Source organism: Aedes aegypti, chromosome 2 (assembly GCF_002204515.2).
Source record: "Aedes aegypti strain LVP_AGWG chromosome 2, AaegL5.0 Primary Assembly, whole genome shotgun sequence".
Classification (NCBI taxonomy): domain Eukaryota; kingdom Metazoa; phylum Arthropoda; class Insecta; order Diptera; family Culicidae; genus Aedes; species Aedes aegypti.
This window is the reverse complement of record NC_035108.1, coordinates 47,236,442-47,256,049: the sequence shown is the minus strand read 5'-3', so window position 1 is coordinate 47,256,049 and position 19,608 is coordinate 47,236,442. Positions and strand designations below refer to the sequence as shown.

Sequence of the window (19,608 nt, the reverse complement as noted above, 5' to 3'; positions counted from 1 at the left end):
GGCCTAATCTGGATGACACTGTGACAAAATTATAACGGATGAAGGGAGCTTTATAGCTACGAATTGCATAGGGTTACGGTCATATGGTCAGTAGTCAAAACGTTGATAGAGGAAAAGGGCAAAAGTGCAAAATTAATTATTTAATCTAAAATGTTCCATTCTTACAAAATAAGTTATGAACCTCCTACCAAATTCTTTTTATCTGTATATTCGTCATGTTATCCTTATTATTTTCCAAAGCTTCAGTTTTGGTAGGAAATGTGTAAAGAAATAAAAATAAAGGCGAATAATAATAGACAAATAATTTTGAAATTTATATCATTTCCTCTATCAACGTTTTGATTCCATACTGACCTTATGTCCATAGCCCTCTGAATTTTTGGGCTAAAAAGTAAAAATTCAAAAGGTCGGAAAGAAATGAATTACCAAGAGGTTCGCAATTCTTTTTATAAAACTTATGGATAAATTATTGATGATACAAATAATTTTGAAATTTATAGTCAGTGAAAAAAGAAAGTAACCAAATACTTGTCCCATACAAAATGACCAGATTTGGGGCTCTGTTTTTCAGCTTCTGGTGCTCCGAATTGGCTGAAGCTTGAGTGACGGACCAATTCGGACTACCAGAAGCTGCGATACAAAGCTCCAAACATGGGCGTTTTGTATGGAATAGCAGCATTTGGTTTCTAACTTTTGCCATTGACAGTAAAATTTCAAAATTATTTGCTTTATTTATAATTGGCCCTTCATAATTTTTACAACATATTCAACTTTTACTTGCATATATTCGAAGAATTATACGTTCCAGTTCTGCTGCCTTTGTATCGAAATGTATACTTACCCCTTAAGAGTTCGTTGAATGTTGGCCATGAATTCTTAGCCATCAATTATGAGGAATCTGAGACAATTGAAGGGTTTGAAGAGTTTTGAAGTTGCTTTCAAACTCTTTCAGAAAATAAAAACTGAAAACTGAAAAAATAAATACCTACTTTTATTCTGACCATTCCGATTTTTGAGATTTATTTTATGTTTCAGAATAATGCTCTGCAGGAACAAGAGTATTGAAAGAACAGTAAAAAAATCATTCCATTTATTGGATACTCTGAAAAGTTTCTTTCACATTAAACAAGTGGATGCCAATACAGGGGCGGCTAATTCTTCTAAAGTTCTCAAAAGCAAACATTTGTGTGCTCTTCTGAATTGAAATAACTCAAAAAGAAAACTCAAAAATTTGAGCAAAACATATTAAGCTTCCCAAGTAACCACTGGCCCACTAATTCGCCTTTTTGATCTTTTAAGGCTATTATACGGCTAATATAGGGCATTTTATCTCTGCAATAGCACTATATTGGCACGGAGGACAAATTGAAGTGCTATTTGGTTACTTGGCTTTAAATATGGGGCTAGCGATTTGAATGTTGAATTTAAATATTTGTAAAATATGATTGTGAAGTTAGTGACTTCAGTGGAGCCTATTTTTTATTTTCTAACCAATTTTGAATCTTTTAACATCTTTATCTTCAAAACTCAAGTCTGTCAAAACCCAAAACTTGTTTGAGTTAAAAGTAGTATCCAAATTTTCCTAATTTAACAAAATAAAACTTCTGTTTGTTTGACCATAACTTCATCAATACTCAAACGATTCCAAAGCTTTTTATATGCTTTTACAGATAATTTATGGATTATTTAAAAAATGTCAATAACGCATACAGTCATTGTTTTGACTTCGTTTTTTAACAAAAACTGTTCTTATATATGGATTTTTACCGAACAAAACATTTTTTTCAGGTTATTTCCGGTTAAACCTTTTTTTTAAATTTTGAAGCTCCTAGCAAAAATCATAGAATAATTTTACATCAACAATAAGTTGCTCTTTTTGAAGAATATACCCACGATTCAACTTGTAGTTGTGACAAGATGCTTCTTAAACTTTAGAGGAAAATAACCATTATCGTTTTACAAACTCTCAAAAGCAGTTTTTTTTTTGCATTAAATCGAAGCAATGCTCAAGGAAATCTGTCATTGCACTGAACCTGCTATCTGAGAAAACGATGATTGATTGATAATTGAACGAAAAAACTGGTTATTATTTTTTGATAATTGTTTATCATTGAATGATGGATTCTTGAGCCTTCAGTCACTTGATAACTACAGTCATCTCTACCTCGATATTGAAGGGACCATCGAGTTAGGGAGGTATCGAGTTACAGAACACAAAAGCAGTGCAACTGCGTTCCAAGGGACCATCGAGTTAGCCATGAAAACCAACTTTTATTATGGTAATCTAACTCGATATCGAGATACGGAATATCGAGTAAGGGAGAGTTAACTGTATGTAATTGGAGTGAAGAAGTTTGTATAATCACTTTTTTGACTAGTTTTTGTTCAATAACTAAGTCAAAACATTTTTAAGATTAAATTTGTATTATACGCAGTTGGAAAACGAAACGAAATAACGAATCTATGAACTAAGTTAACTGAAGGTCATATTTTTAAAGACACGGAGACAAACATTTCAAACATTTAGCTGCACAGACTGCAACGCAACACTAGCTAACGGACAAGTATGCTCTAGTGGCACAGCCAGGAAACATTCCTGACGAAAAGTTTCAATGGCTGAAGCGGAAATCGAACCCACACCACATGACACGATGCGCATAAATGCCTGACGACACAAACCGCACGGCCACGAGGAACACTTTTTTTTCGAGACACGGAAACCGTCTTCATATTTATGCCTCGAGAATTTGCTTTCAAATCGCTTGCACCACCACTTAATCTTAATATTTTCGGCTCGCACTTTGAGGTTTCTCTTCTCATGTGACTTGAATTCAAAAGAGCTCACGAATTTTTATTCTAATTTTTACAACTTTCGAAAAAAAGGTCCACACCAGTGCCGATACAGACTATCGTGGTAAGATCCACAGCAGTTTTTCAGCCTATTATCAATATCTTTAAAACTTTGGACAGGGGAAAAATAGGCGTTTCGAAAAATACCAAAATACGAAGATATCAAGCTTTGAAAGAAAGCAAACACTCAGTGCTTGACTTAAAATATTCAATGATTCAAAAAAAAAAAAAAAATAATGGCTTATTCTAGGATTTCAATAGAAAAAGCAAAGGAAAAAAGTTTCGATTTTGAGAGATCCAGTCTCAGAAATTTGGAAAGCATTTGAACGAATTTGCAATGAGCTATCCAATATTTCCACACACATTAATCACTTTTCATACAAAATGGTCAAGTTAAGAGACTCCGATTACGGCTTTAGGGGATAGACTCGAAATTTTAATCACATGTTGAAAATAGCTCCAAGCTGACCTTGCAGAAAATTTCCCAGAATTTACCACATAAACTTTTATTGTAATACAGTCAACTCTCCCTCACTCGATATTGAAGGAACCATTGCGATAGGGAGGTATCGAGACACAGAACAAATATTTTTGGTGAAAAATAGTATATTTTTACCTCATTTATCTTTGTGACACTTTTTTACGGTCTCTAAATAATTAAAGTTTTGTCATGGCAGTAAAATTTAATTATACTATTAATTGAATCATAGCATTCATGAAATTTTTCTATATATGGAGGACGTATGTAACTTTTCATTAAAATATCGAGTTCAAGAGGTAAATTAACATAGAAACCTGAAACAGATAGCATCGAGTTAGGGAACATCGAGTTAGAGAGCTATCGCCTTACAGAGGTACCAAAGCATGACCAGATTTAAGGGACCGTGTATTCCATCGATTTAGGGGAAATATCGAGTAAGGGAGAGTTGACTGTATATAAAAAAATAATATTTTCAATACTTATTGTTAAGAGTTGTACACTTGTTTTTTCCGAAAGCATATTAGTTCTGTAGTTTTGATATTCGGCTAACACGCAAGTTTCTACTACGTCAAAGTCTTGGATCTTTCTTTGAGGAATTAACCAATAAACAAAAAATATTGTTTATTTTCAAATTAATTTGAATTCATTTATTTTTATCGTAGAAAAAATAGCAAAATGACCTTCTGAACAATTATTCAGAAAAAAAATTGGTCGGAAGCACAAGTTATTAGTAAAAAAAAAAACAGTTAATTCAGATTGAATGTTAAAGATTATAATTAAAACGAGTCGCAATAAAATTTGTGTAATTTTTTGAGGATAAAAGGCTTATTGTCACAAAATATTTTAAAACTGAAATGCAGCGATTTTTTATGGATAAGTTTCAGGTTACTTCTAGCAGAGGCAAAAAAACACTTTTTTTTCATCAAGTCCACTACTGTGTATATAAAGGAAGCCAAATTTTAAAATCGCAAAAAAGGCGAAGGGTTTAGAAGACATTTGCAGGAACGTTTGATTTTTCAAAAATTGAAAATCAATCTTGCAGCAACCGTCGAGTATTATTCTTGGCACATTTGATTCACTTCATTAGCAAGAGTCCACTTAAAAGCTACTGATACCAAAGTGAATTTTGGGAGTGCCCAAGACTAAAGATTTTGAGGGATTCACTTGATCCGTAAATAATAATCACAGCTTTGAAATCCATGACTTTTGATGGTAAAAGGTGGAATTCGCTAAATAACTAGTGACACAACCGTAGTTCACTAGGAATGGAGCAATCTCATAAGAAGTTCATTATAATAAATCACGGTGCCCCGACAGACCGTTATTATGCAAAAAAAATGTCCATCAAATCTGAGCACAGAGCTCGGTTCCTGAGGTCATTCTGCACCTCTGGGCCAATTTTTAAAAAAATCCCTAGGAGGAATCTCAAGAAATGTCGATTTGAAGTTTTTGACTAAAAATTTCAATATAATCCATATTAAAATTTTGCAATAGCACTGAAAAAAACTACAAAAATGCTAAAAAAAAATTGGCCAAACTGTTCTCAACTAGTATAACATTGTTACCGTTGTTATAATTACAATTATTTATAAATAAAGTTTATTCAAATTTAGTACAAAATGCAGACTTTTGTGTGTGCAGTTTTAAACTGTTACTTATTTTAAATCGTTTCTAGTAGTCTGTTAAACACGAAACGTATGAGAAAAATAAATGGAAAAGTGTACCAGTCATAGCCGTCACAGTGGATGCTTATTTATCCAAATGTTTGATCTCGATAACTAGCATACGTTTAATCCTTTTGATAGTTTTAACAGGAATCACACAGTAGGGTATACATCTTACTGTAAGAACACACATAATTTTTTGTAACATTAAAATTATTAGGTTCGAGGAAATAGAGAACCAGATTGAGCTGCTTTTGCTCGAATGTTGTCCCTGAACATCATTCCTCCGAACGCCAGTTCTCCGAATAACCCTTTTCCCCGAATGACGCATTTCTCCGAATGACCCATTTTCCCAAAAAGTGACGCGGTTCAGAGTAGTCTTCAATGGCATGGTGACACAAAGAACGACAAGCAATCCGCCCATAAAATCAAAAAGGGTATCGATTAGATGACCGGTTCATTCACTATCATGAAATGATAAAATTGTGAAAGTATTAAGTGCCAAGCACTTTCCGCGGAAATGGGCCATTTGGGGAAATGGGGTATTCGGGGAACTGACATTGAGGGAACTGGCGTTCGAGAAAACGACATTTGGGGAACCGACATTCGAGAAAAAGTAGCATAATCAGGAGACCACTATTCATAACAGGTATACCTACCCTACAGGAAGTTTTTCACAAAATTTAAGTTAAAAATCCATTTTTTTATAAAAAATAAAGCAAAGAACAAGAAAAAAAGAGAAAAAGCATTGTTTTCTTTCTATTAACTGCGGTCATTGATTGCATTGGTTACCTATTCTCATAATTGAACATTAGGAATGATCGTGACTTTACTGCTGCTTTTTGAACAATAGTCTTGTTTCGATTTTAGACGAATTAAAATAAACAGTCTTTGAAGTATTTGTTCTCATTTTTTGAATATGTTTTTTTCTGACTGACAGAGAGGTAGTCTGTTTCTATCTGATTCAGTGTTCCATGTTAGTTTTAACAAATAGAAAAAAAAAAAAACATTGATTTGTTTACTCTTTTTTACAAACAGGATTTAGCAAGTTCTAATAAATCGAAGGAACCTACTAAAAAAAACCCACGCATATTATGATCTAGTTCATTAAAAAAAATGACATGAGACTCCCGTGCTAAAAGGGTCTGTTAAATACATTTTTAAACTATCTTCGTTTCCAACCCTGTTTCCAGTCACTATTGAAGCTGACACAAATTAGACTTTTTATCGTTGCCATCCGACAAAAAAGTTTTAAATCAAAAAAGCTTCAGAACATTTTTACGAGATAACAGGTGAGCTTCAGTTTCCTAATACTATTCCTCAGTTATACTACTCTTTTCCCTAGTTACCAATGTAAAACAATATTTGTATTGCATGAGTTTAACATTAACAGCACATCTCCTACGGAAATTTGTTTTTACCTATCAGAAGTTTATTTTAAAAATCTAAAAAGATATCCAGAATTCGAAGTTTGAATTTTCGGCTTTCAAGCATGCTGATTGTATTCAATTCAATTCAATATTTTTTCACTAGCTACTCGGGTAGTTGCTTGACCCGATTTTACATCTCTTCTGGCTTATCCCTTTGGAAAATAAACGATTTTTTGGGTTATACATATAGCAGTTATTACTGAACCTTTTTTTGAAACCTGGATCCAAACTTTTCCGTTCATCGTGATGATCGACTGGATGGAGCATGCGGTGGAGATGCTATCATCATTCATTGACGTATAAAACAACATATTGAATCATTATTTTTGAAACTTTGTCTGTTGAAGCACAGGTGAGTAAATATACTTTCATAGTTAGCTATCTGTCTTTTCAATGCAGTGGACAGCAAGTTGATTTGCTTCAAACTGACTTACATAAATTGACTCGCAATAAGTCAAAAAAAAATTGTCAGTGATGACTTTAATGCCAAATATCACTTACGGAATAATTCTCGAAGTAATTCCATCGACAGAATTTTATTTGACAAATGCTCTTCATGATATTTCTCAATTCAATACCCTGATATCTCTACACGTATTTCCTATTCTAGAAACCCTTATTCGACTGATTTGGTCTTAACCAACTCTAGTCACCTTTGTAGCCAACTGGTTACACACGCTGATTATCATTCTGACCATGTCCCTGTTACATTTCTTTACAAAAATAAAACTTGATATTGACAACGCTCTCAAAACTTTAACAAATTCCATTGTTGAAACCAGGGGTACTGCAATTTGAATCCGTGATTATATACGATGATCTTAAACTCTTGATCTGTCTTAACAACTTGAGGAGAAGGCAATTTCAACGCATTTACGATCCTGCTATGATATTTATATGGCCGGATTTGCAGAAGGAAGTCAAGAAACGTTTTGCACAATTAGGAAACCAAAACTTTGGAAATAAGATTTCTCAATTGGACCCTGGCTCTAAGCCCTTTAGGAAATTATCTAAAATTTTGAAAAAAAAAAAAAACTCAGAAGCCAATACCGGCATTGAAAGAGGAAAACAAATTATTACTAACAAATTGCAAAAAAGGTTAAAAAACTTGCTATGCAGTTTGAAAACGCGCACAATTTTAATTTAGGACTTACTAGTCCAATCGAAAATCAAGTTACTCAGGACTTCAAAAATATTCACAATCAAGAGAACGTTTTCAAAATTTCATGGGAGACTGATTCGGAAGAAGTGAGAACTATTATATAAAAAAATATAAAAAATATGAAAGCTTCTGGCGATGATGGAATTTTCTGTATCCTTATCAAGAAACTTTCAGAAAGTGGCTTATCATTCTTAGTTGATATATTTAAAAAATGTTCTCAGTTGACATATTTTCCTGACAAATGAAAAAAAATGCCAAGTTTGCAGCAATTTTTAAACCGGACAAAATCCTGCAAATGCTTCTAGCTATCGTCCAATCAGTTTGCTTTTCCTCCATCAGTAAATTTTTTGAAAAGGTAATTTTGAACAGAATGATGGTCCACATCAACGAAAATTCATTTATGGCCAATAAACAGTTCAGATTCCGCCATGGACTTTCGAGCACTCGTCAGCTTTTACGTGTAACAAATTTGATGCGTTCCATCAAATCTGAAGGCTACTGGTCTTGCTCTTCTGGACATAGAAAAACCATTCGATAGTGTTTGGTGTGGAGGCTTGATTGTTAAATTAAAAAACTTAAATTTTCCGACATACATTGTTAGAATAATTCAAAGTTATCTGTCAAATCGTGCACTTCAGGTTAGTTATTAGAACTCCGATTCTAAAAGACTTTCTGTGAGAGCTGAATTTCTTTAAAGCAGCATTTTGGGACCAATATTATACAATATTTTCACATCTGACTTACCTGAGTTACCTCAGGGATGTCAAAAATCTTCGTTTGCTGATGACACAGGTCTCTCCGCTAAAGGACGAAGTCTGCGTGTCATCTGTAGTAGATGTAAAAAAAATTGAATATTTATATTCATACTTGCAAAATGGAAGATTTCTCTTAATGCTTCAAAAACTCAACTTATAATAGTCTCACACAAACCAAAAGTTCTTTGTTTGAAACCTTCAAGTAGACATGTTGTCATGAGGAAGGGTTCCAATAAATTGTTTCAAATGAAGTTAAGTATCTAGAGCTCATGCTAGATAAAAATTTCACTTTCAAAAATCACATTGAATGAATTAAAAGTCAAATGTAACAAATATATAAAATGTCTAAATCTACTTATTAACAGAAAATCGAAACATTTTCTTAAGCATAGGCAAGTTTAGACCTTCTGTCATATTTTCAAGTCGACCAAGTTGTATGCTGTATCAATATAGACTAGCTGTTGTAATACCAGAAAGAAGGCTCTACAGAGGATTCAAAATAAAATTATGAAAATGATTCTGAAGCTTCCTCCCTGGTATGGTATAATGAGTTGCATAGAATATCCCATGCAGAAACATTAGAACAAATATCAAGCAAAATTATTAATAATTTCAGAGAAAACTCGAAGATTGCAATGATTGTCAAGATAAATGCGTTTTGTATTCAGTTTTCGTTAGGTTAAGTTATTTATATACGATGAAAGTTCAAAAAAATCTTTACTTTCCAAAAATAATAAAAAACTGGTTGAAAAATCCCCATTTTGAACAAATTAAATTTGAGATTCAGGTTCATATATCATGCCAAATAAATTACATTTGATTTGCTGTTCAATAATCGGAAGTGCCAATGTTCAACAACTCAGCTACTGTATTCAATTAAGTTCGTTTCTTTTGCCTTTTTGATACAAATATACTGAGCAATACTGATACTGATATTTCAAACATCAATTCCATCAACACTGTACACCATTCCGGAATATCCTGAAGACCGCCCCGCACTCCATCATTTTTCGACTGTTACCCAATCCACACCACAATGCTTCGAAATCTTCTCCATTAATAACATTTTCTTCACCAGCACGGCCAAATCTCCCCGTTGTCGACTAGTGCCACTTCCATCGCCCACCACACGCTCGTCTTAATTATTCTCCTACACACAATTTGGATTTTTGTTTGATTTCAATTACCACTCAAAGAAAAAAAAAACACACACTTTGGCGCTGCAACTGGCTGCTTCTGCACAGGATTTCCCACTTGGTCACGCTCTTGTGATCTCCTCTCTGTGTTTATTTATTTTTTGCCACTCTGTTTCCTCGTCAAACTAGAAAACTGCACTCACTTTGCCGTATTTTCCTCGCACCACAAACTCGCACGTGGTTGGGTTGAATCGGATAGTTAGCACAAGTTTTCCCTTTTTCGCCAAACTGTTTCGCTGCTCCGCTTCGGATTCAATCAATTTTTTCTGCTTTCTTTCACCGTCTAATCGCGCGATCGCACTCTCTGTTTCACTACTTTCCGTTTTTTGCACTCTTCGGGATGTGCAACAATCCTGTGATGCGCGTCTGTTCACTACCGAACGCGATTTTCTTCACAACACGAAAACTACCCCCCGAGTCGATTCGGGATCTCAGCTCGTCGAAAGTCGGAATTCTATTTTTGGTCCGGATTCAACAGGTTCAGTACAATTCGGTTCGGGTTGTTACACAACTTGTGCCCGCCCGCCAGTTTTCACTCTCTTGGCTCTGAACAACTCCAACTACTACTGGCTAGAGACACGACGATGATCATCGAGGCGATGATGATGGTGAAACTCTACCTGAAAGCCACCGCACACGCAAAGCCCCCGAAATCAAGTAAAGGAGGAAAACTCAAAAAAGCCGAGCACACAACTGCTGGAGCTGCCTGAAGCCTAAATGCTTTTGCTGCTTGATGCCGAGAGACACACTACGGTGTATGGAAAGACCAACAACTGATGTGTGCGCCTTCGATAGCTTTCGCGAGTAGACTAAACGGACCGTGGATCGTCGGGGCTCACGATGTTGGGGCGCGCTTGCTCCATGGAGCTGCGCGATGGAAGAAAATCTGGTGACCGTCTTGAGAGAGCACAAAAGCCAAGCGGAAAATGTCCTCTCTCTCTCGTTTTGCTCGATCATGTGGTCGTTTCAGCTGCTCGGTGCACTAAGCTGCTGGGATGGTGAAGTTGACTTTGGGTTTGCAAAAAGGAGTTTGATCGCTTGAAGGAGTTGCGATGCAGCTGAGAGAGAAATTGGAGACTTAAGCGAGTGTGGACGAATGAGTAACTCGGGTCGACTAACCGAGAAGGAGGCTGAAGGGTAAATGGTCAATCAAATTAGTAATTGTTCCATTAACATATTTGTCCGAAAAAAAATCTATGGAGACGTGTCAGGAGTACACTGGAATCTAAATTTTTGAACAACATCCTGGATTTGTAATCTGAGATGTTTCGTAAATTCAAATCGTACAACTAAAATACAAATTAGATAAACTTTCAAAATATGTTTGTAAAGTAAATAATCTTTATTCCGTTAACATTTAGCATTTTATTTTGTCGACAGGTACGTCGCATGCCAAGCGTCCGCAAACGAGGGCAGTATACCTTAGCTCCGAGGACATTATACTTCACAATTGAATCGCGAGGTGGCGCTGCTAAGGGTATACGATTTTTTTGCCGTGGAATAAATTTAATTTAATTTTTTTTGTGCATGGTACGAAAAATTTCTACATTAATGCTTTATCATATGGCTTTTCAAATAAAACGAAACCTCGCTTTCGGTATGGATACATGATCCTTATCGGGAGCCATACCCATACATATACCCCCATAGATAAAGTGACCAGACGTTCTGGATTGTGCGAGATGATTCCCGATTCGAAAAATGCGTCCCAGAAAAAGTATCGCGCTGTACAAGTGTCTAAAAGCGAATGTGTAATTGAGAGTTTAAATCAATTACATTGAACAACAAATAACAAAATTTACTGACATGATAGTTCTGGCCATCATCCTCTTCATGCTTTTTTTGGGACCTTCACAACAGACTGCTCTAACTTCTCTTATGATTTCGATCAACAGCATCATAAAGCTCTGGTCAAAATTCTAACACCTGAACAAAGCTCATGATTCTCATAAGACTCACATAGGTTTTTTTTTTAATTCGTTTTCATTATTAGGACCTCTCATAGAATTCTTTTTTAAGATTTTTGATTGAGAGTTTAATTGAATTGTAACAAAAATTATCACTAAATTTTGTAATAATTCTACCACAAATAATGTCAAAACCAGAAATACTTCTAATAATAGTTTCTTCTTAGAATTTTGTCGGTTTTATTTAGCATTTCATTGAACGTTATGAGTTCTATTCAGTTCTCAGAGAATTATTTTGGAATCATCTTTGATTTTGAACGGAAACTCTTTAAGCTTGCACTTTGATATTTCTGAAATTCTCTATTCGATATTATAAACTGTTGTACATAAACTGAAAGCCCACTGAAATTTTAAAAAATCAACCAATTAAATCCTTGAAATTCTCTAGAACCCTAGTCCTACATTATTTATTTATTCATTTATTTATTTTAACTTTTAGAGAGAGGGAAAAGCCGCTTTGAGTGATAATCATTAAACATATCGTTCTCAAAAAGGCATAAAACCTCTTCATCTTTTCTTTAATCGTTATGAAAAACATATTATATACTAAATGCTCAAACGGCATTGATCCATAGCAGAGCCAAAATCTTCAAGGAGGACCAGGAACCAGAATCTACTTGAAACCATCAAAACGGAACAGATCTGGGGAAATTTTCTTCAAACCAATTCTGAAATAAAAAATAAACAAGTATCAAACATAATATGAAGCATCATTTAAAAATCTATAAAGTATTTTCAGAGATGGTAAAAATCTACTTCCTAATATGTCTCGTACAGATGACGGAAGATGATCATGATGTTTCTTCAAAACGCTAACAATTTTATTTCTTGGAATAATGTATCGAGTTTAGTGGAAAACTATATGATCAATATCACCATAAGTTTCACAACAATCGTATAAATTAGAATCACTTATATTAATACGATTTGAGTGAAAATTACAAATATAATGATTAGAAATTATTCTTGATAATTTACAAATAAAATTTCTTCCAACAGATAATTTTTTTGAACCATATAGTTTGATTGACAATAGGAAAACCTTTATCACTAGAGTTCCAAGAAATCTGCCATTTGTTTAAAGAATAGTTTTTTTTATCCAGTGTTTTATTCAGAAGGTGCAATTTGACGATCATACCATATTCCACAACGAATTACCATAAATATTGGAATGAGAAGGAACCCAAACAAATTTAAGAATGTATCCCTGAGTATGTAGATAAAATAGTTCTTCTTTTAGTTTCAAAATAATATGATGATATTATAATATAAAATTGATAGATTTAAATGCATTCAAACAACTCAAGCTATCTGAACATACGATACAAATATTGGGTGAACATTGTTTCATCAAAGAACACGTAAAATATAAGGCTGTTAATTCAGCTACGAAAATTGAACAAGGTGATTGGAGTTTGAAAAAATATGCTACATTAGACGCAACTATTTAAAACAAAAATCAGCCCTTCATAATTTTGATACAACAGGAAATTGATCTTTCCTTGTTAATTACGTGGGCTTCATGGCCGTGCGGTTAGTGTCGTCATTCATTTAGTCACATCGTGACAAGGAGTGTGAGTTCGAATCTCGCTTCAGACCGGTAAACTTTTCGTGAGGAATGTTTGCACAAGCGTGCACAATAGGACTGCAACTTTCATGATTTAAATTGCATAATTTAGATTTTCGTTCAATGACCTTTGACTCGTCATGTTTACTTGATTCAGTTTTTACCAGTGTAGAATCAGGAGTGTTTTTTTCGATAAAAGGTAGGTTTTGACCATACTGTATCGTGATTAAAAGTCGTCCTATCGACTAGACCCCACGGATTTTATAAATTCCCGTTATGATTATAGAAATATTCCATTTTTTTAATAAATGAATAAAAAAGGATTTAAGTACTATACCATTTTTGTTCATTACTAAATTCGTTTTTTCATTTATTTATAGGTATTCCACTTAACAGCTCAAAGATTTAGTATTTCCATGTTTTTTTATACGATTTCCAACTTATAGTGGTAAAACATCAGAACAAGAACTTTTGCCGGTGTTTTATATATAAAAAAGTAAACATCTGTCAAACACAAAAATAGAATGAAATTCAAAAAATTCAAAAATTTCGTGTATCGCAGATTTTTGACTGAGATGCGGCAGAATGAAGTTAGCGTACCGAGTGGCTTAGAGGTCTTATCGATCATGAGATCAAAACGTTCCTGACTCAAGCAAATCTGGAGGAAAACTGAACACCACTAGAAACATGAGGTTCACACTGAACCAATTAAACATGATGGGTCAAAGATCACGGAAAGGCAATTAAAAATCGGTTCACAAGTCGCATAGAATCATCTGCATGAACATTAAGTTTCCACTTTTTAGACTCACACTCAAATCTCAATCAATGCGCTGTCCCGTGAGAGCAAACTCATTAGAGATCTACTCTGCAAATCTCACGCTTGAGATTTTGATCCAAAATCACTCAATCAACTCAAACAGTAAAAATGGTTCAGTCGCAAAATCCGTCAAAAACTCGTTTAACCCGAATGTTGTTGTTTACGTTAGAAAGGATTAGTATAGGTGTACCAGTTATGGACATAATGGTTCCCAATTCCTTCATACGTAATAATTTTATTATTTTAATTATTTAAATCATTCTGTGTGTTTAAGTAGTTTGATATAAAATATATCTTGATGTTGGAACATTCAAAAATATTCAAAATGTGAAAGTTTTCTAGAAAACACATATGGCTAAATAGGGAACCACCATAACCATAACTGGTACACTGCACTGTCACTGTTGAGTCAAAAAGGTGAGCCAACTCTGCCATGATTTTTTAATGGCTGAGTTGCGTGATTGACAACTCATGATCTCTACACACCAGATTTCCTAACTGCACCATCTAATGCAATGTTGAATAGTGATTTCGAAAGTGCATATCCCTGCTTGTTTTCTGACCATCCAGCGTGGCACGTATCAGCCTAATTAGTTTCGCAGGAAAACCATGTTCAGAAATTATCTGCCACAGCTCATTTCTTTTCACTGAATCGCTTCCGCCTTCAAATTAATAATCAGATGATGAGTCTATTTGTTTTACTCCCGGAATTTGTATAGGATCATTCGCAAGGTATACATCTGGTCCCTTGTCGAGCGGCCCTCACAAAAATCAGCTTGGTATTCGCCGATGAATGACTCCTCGGGCGGTCCCAGTCTGTTAAACAGGATGCTCTACAGTATTTTGTGCGCTGAATACAGCAGGGTAATCCCTCTGTAATTGACACACTCCAGTGTGTGTCCTTTCTTTTTGATTAGTTTTATGAATCATCCAACCAGCCAATGGGCATTTCTTCGTTCTCTCATACTTCCAGAAGTACTCGGTAGATAGACTGGTGCTTGAGAAGTTATACCGGGATCTCTTTCTTCCTCAGCTGGCGGAAAGCATTTTGAACATCTTTTTGGTCGTTGGGTGCACAGTTTGATCGTCATCACCAAAGTTTCTCGCTACATTTCCATTCTCAAAGTTTAACAACTGCTACCTGACAGCCACCGTCGTTTTATTGGTCATCAGATATCCCTCTCGTTTAACATGGCTGTCACCGGTACGAGATTGTGGCGTGCGCCATTGACCGTTGCATAAAATCTTCGCATATCATTTCGGTTAATGCTGTCTTGAGCTACAGCTACCACCTTTCTTATTGATGCCTTTTCTATTTGTGGTAAATTCGCTTTTCTTTGGCTCTCGTTGCCCTATACCGCTCTCTGTTCTGTCAGATACCGGCCTCAAATATACGGCTTCTGTCGACATTCTTCACACCTGTCACTCTCTGGCACTCTTCATCGAACGAGTCGTTTCGTCATCAGTCGACAAGCGTTGGATATTGAAGTGCAACATTCTGTTAGTTCTGGAAATCGTGATGTTGGCTAACTACTACTGATTTTTAGCTATTGCGAGATAATAATCCGAGTCCTGACATTCACACCATCTGATAAATGTCGCTCATCAACCAGCATTTGGTCTCAGTGATATTTATAGTAAGTAATGATAAAGATACAAACTTCCCAAGTAGCACTGGTAACAAATGCTTTATTTTAGAAAAATGAAACAAATCACATTGTTGTTGCATTTAAGTTAGTTTGTAATATTATCAATCACCATTTTTGGTAAGTAAGCTGTTACAATGTGGCATTACATAGCGTAGAGCTTTGAAAATTAATTGGGGAAAAGCACTAATTTTCGACCTATAAGAATTCCGTGGCAATTTTCGAGTTTTCATACAAAGTAGGCCAAAATCGTATAAATGGGTCGAAAATTAGTACTTTTCCCCTAGTCACATGGAAGGTGAATTTTGAGTTGCACAGAAACAATCAAAACTAGGTTACATATAGATTGCTATGTCGGTGTCCGGCCATTTGGCCGAATGCCATTTGGCCAAACGGGTCGTTTGGCCGAATGCCATTTGGCCGAACGGGTCGTTTGGCCGAATGCCATTTGGCCGAACGGGTCATTTGGCCGAATGCCGTTTGGCCGAACTACGAACAAAAAAAATCAAATTAGGCTGATACAAATATTAATTTTCTTCAAATCACAAAATTCAAAAATCCGAAAATTTTGAAGGAGAGAAAAAAAAGATTCATCATTTTTTTGACATCAGTTAGGTTTTTTAAATTTTTAGAGTAAAAACCAGGTGATATAATGATCCAGACGACGATTGGAAAATGTTTAACAACTATCGTTAAAAATAAAAATTCGAAAAAATAACTTTTTTTTTCATTTTTTATTTTTTTGCTCTTTATTTATTTTTATCCCCTCCCTCGTACCTTCCAAGTGGTCTCGGACATAAAAGAAAATTAATATTTGTATCAGCCTTACTACATTACTTATGTGTAAGATTCTTAGGTGTTACCCAATAATTAATCAGCTAATTAATTGACTTTAATGATGTGATGGGACGTCATATTTGTCACAATATAAGGGCTCCAAGAGAATGATAAAATTGACCCGTGATTTGGGACTAAGTTGTGAACTCCACTCATTGCATCAAGACTCAAAGCTCATAGTTGTTTCATCTGTGGCTATGATAGTGTTCCAGTTTTTTAATGATTTCATTAGAAGTTTTTTCTTCTTTTAAGCATAGGCTATTCTTTCGAGCTATACTGGGCAGCCTATATTTTATTTGGGAATTTTACCTTCTTTAAATCATCGGTAGTTCTTTATTGTTATACTAATACAAACGTTGTTTGCATCGCACTTGCTTAAATTTTAATAAGAGATTTTTTTTTCTTTTGATCATAGGCTGTTTTTTCTGATTCTCCTTCAATATTAGGATTGCAACGTGTGAACAGAGCTCTGCACCGTTGCTTGCGTATAGCAGTATACCGATTGACTCGGTGAACAATTACGTGGAAAAAGCTCACAGTTTCTCCGTTGTAAAAAGAAAAAGCCCAAATTTGCGATTACTAGAATTATGAAATAATTTACTTAATACGATTCGAGGGAGCGAAGCAATCCAGTCCTGCAGCAGGACTAATAAGTCGTGAACCACTGTCGTTACTGTCTAAAGCTGACTGTTCATGAAAATCAACACTTTAGATGGATCCAGTGGGTTTCTTCTTATTGAAAAGGTTCAATTTTAAACAGACACTCTATTCTGCTACAGATTTTATTTCAACTGTTACGTTTTCTGGTTTTGTTTTGATTCTTAGCGTTTAATGTCTATCAATAAAATATGAGTGTGCTTGTTTTTGTATAATTCCCTCTTGTGCTACCCTCTTTGTTCAATGTGAATACTACTTTTAGCTCCGTTTCAACTAACTGTTATACAGAGAAATCATAATTCAAATATTTTAATTGTTCCTTATCTAAAAGCAACAAAACACTGACTACAAACACAATGCAAAAACTTCTGCTGGCAGCTATTACCGCTAGCAGAAAAGTGAATATTTGCTTACATTTAGGATGTTCTTCTATCAGCACTGACTATTTGTTGAACTAACATCAAAGAGCCAATTATATATATATCAAAGATGATTATCCATCTTTAAAAATAAGTTGAATAAGTTCTTTGAAATTAATCTTCGAAACTCACTACAATAACATGCTAACTGCAATTAACTATTGTTTCCTATTTCGGCCAAACGGCATTCGGCCAAATGGCATTCGGCCAAATGACCCGGAACCAGCATCGCATGACTTCAATGGACCTGAGCCGGCTATTCCAATTTCGAAGTGCTGGGTGAAGCTTCAGATAAACTCTTGGGCGGCAACTCAGCACAAGCAAAATTGGAATAGTTTGGAGTCATGTCGTCAAACAGAATTGTACATTACTGAGCCATGTCCAAGGGTGGCGAAGTATTTAACATATCTGTCAAAGCAGAATTGCAGTCTCTTGGTCAGAGCGTTGACAGGCCACTGCCGACTCAACTATCACATGGCAAATATTCAGCGTGCTGACTCATTTGTGTGTGATAGTTGTGACTCCGATTATGGAACTTCGTATCACCTAATAAGTCCAGTTTTTTCGCAAATGCGATTCCAATTACTTGGTAAACACTTATTAAGTGAAACTGAAATCAGAAGCCTGAATCTTCAGGACATTCTGTTATTCTTAACCCGTTGTGGTAATGAGCTATAGGCTCCCTTTGCGCTCATGCGTTTTGCAGTGCCCTTTTTAGGGCGCTGTTCGAACCCATTGTGGTATGGAGCTACATGCTCTCATTTCGCTTATGCGATCTTCACTCTTCAAGAGACCCCACTCCTATTTCCTCCCATCTTTCCCTTCCCTTTGCTCTCCCATCGGGTAGATGATGAAATAGGCTCAAATATGGCGATGGCACAAATCTCCCAACTGGTGGGGAACGTGCCTTTGGAGCCGGCCTTCTGATACCTGATAAATATGTTCAAATCTGTTGGTTGATGACAGGTGGATTCTGATGGATAAGCTCATAACATTGGAAGAGAATAATGTTCACAAACTCAGTTCAACAATGATGAATGGAAAACTGAATGACTAAATTCAAACACCAGTGACTAGGTAAATTTTTCGATATTTTTTTTCAATCTTGTGCTTGGAACAATGGGATCCAGGCATGTTAACGCAACGTTTGAAAAAGTTATGACAATCTCACAAAGATTTTAATCATTCTGAATCGATTTTCTAAACTTAAATGATAAATTAAATCAATAGCGTCGTTGGCAAAGTTTCTCAAAATAACATCTGGCCGAGCTCTGTGAAGATCTGCGGAAGTCTGAGTAAGCCCACATAATCTATGAATGCCAGCAAGATTTGGCGTATCCACAAAGGTTTGCGAAAATTAAAAAAAAAATGCGATTTCAGTTGGTACACCAATGGTGATTCTGAACAAGTCTCTTTTTGTTGAATTGACTTATAAATGAAAAAATAATCTAGTATACATTTTATGCATAACTGTGTAGAGTACAAAAAAAAATATTTCATACAAAAAATCCGACAGCAACTCCACAAAAATCAGATCTTTTCCAAACTCGACGAGTACTCATTCTCCACCCTCGCCCAACTCTCCGAGTCTCTTTTTTTGGTTCGACACTTCGGATCACCTTAGTAGACTTCTACCTTACAACCTACACGAGCAAACCCGACGAACAAAAGTCGATCGAGCGTTTCGTTTCTGGTATCTCGTCGTCGTCGTGGGTCGTATTCAACACCATACGCAAACCTCCAAGACCCACAACCATTACGGCACTATTAGTAGTATGCACCAGTGCCAGCGCTCGCGTGCATTGGTATTGGTACTGGTAGTACTTCGCATGAAAACCAGCTCAACGGCAGCTGCAGGACCGTAATAAGACATTTCAACAAAACGAAACTTTTACGCAAGCCTTTAGTGCAGCAACAACCAACAGTGTCCGGGCGTTCCGCATTCTCTTGTACCTCAAACCGTCGTCGTCGTCGTCGCTTCGCTGCCCTCTCGCTGATCGCGAGCTTTGCGCCACGCAAAGCTTCCGATCGATGACGTCGTCGTTCGCGCTCTCTCACGAAGCCCGTTAGCATCAGCTATCGAGTCTCCTTTGTGCGAAGCGCAAACGATCACGCTCATCCCACTCGGACGGGACGAAAGTTCCGTCTTGATGCGCC

General features: G+C 35.7%; 1 protein-coding gene across 6 annotated transcripts in view; it reads right to left on the bottom strand.

Moving 5' to 3' along the window:
• LOC5570536 overlaps nt 1-19,608 on the bottom strand; it is a 640,253-nt gene that overhangs the window by 388,440 nt on the left and 232,205 nt on the right. For 2 of the 6 annotated variants that reach the window (XM_021840766.1, XM_021840768.1), the window contains exon 1: nt 9,556-10,364. The exons of 2 other annotated variants lie outside the window; for them this stretch is intronic. The gene's annotated coding sequence lies outside the window, so the exon portion shown is untranslated. Of the gene's footprint in view, nt 1-9,529; nt 10,365-19,608 lie in introns of those variants that run through there. 2 more of the 6 variants (XM_021840765.1, XM_021840767.1) reach the window with 2 other exon arrangements.